Genomic DNA, 546 nt, shown 5'->3' on the forward strand with positions numbered 1-546 from the left:
CTGGTGGTGATGCAGTGTGTGCTGCCGTGGGTATCGGAGCTGAACGTGCAGCACTTTGGCACCGAAGGTATGGCCACTTAGGATACAGCAACCTTGAGGCGCTGCTGCGTCATGATATGGTAACTGGATTCGATGTTGACCGACACAGCATACAATCAGCCAGCGCGTGTGTGTGTGAGACTTGCGTCTTTGCAAAGCATACACGTGGTCCTTTTCCGTTATCTGGGCATAAGGCAGCGCAGCCTCTCGCGCTCATTCACATGGATGTGTGTGGACCTATGCCTGAACCTATACCTAGTGGTTCGCGTTATGTGACAACTCTATGCTATGCTTGACGACCATACTGGTCTTTCAGCTGTTGCGTTTACAGCGACCAAGGAGGAGGTCTACCAGAAGATGGTGGTTATGATAGCGGAACTGGAGCGCGCTTCTGGCAGGCAGGTTAAGGAGGTGCGTATGGATCGTGGCGGGGAGTTCGTTAATACTCGCACGAAGGCCTATTTCGCTTCCAGGGGTATTGTACACGGAACTACGGTAGGCTACACC

Source organism: Volvox carteri, assembly GCF_000143455.1.
Source record: "Volvox carteri f. nagariensis unplaced genomic scaffold VOLCAscaffold_18, whole genome shotgun sequence".
In the NCBI taxonomy this organism is placed as follows: domain Eukaryota; kingdom Viridiplantae; phylum Chlorophyta; class Chlorophyceae; order Chlamydomonadales; family Volvocaceae; genus Volvox; species Volvox carteri.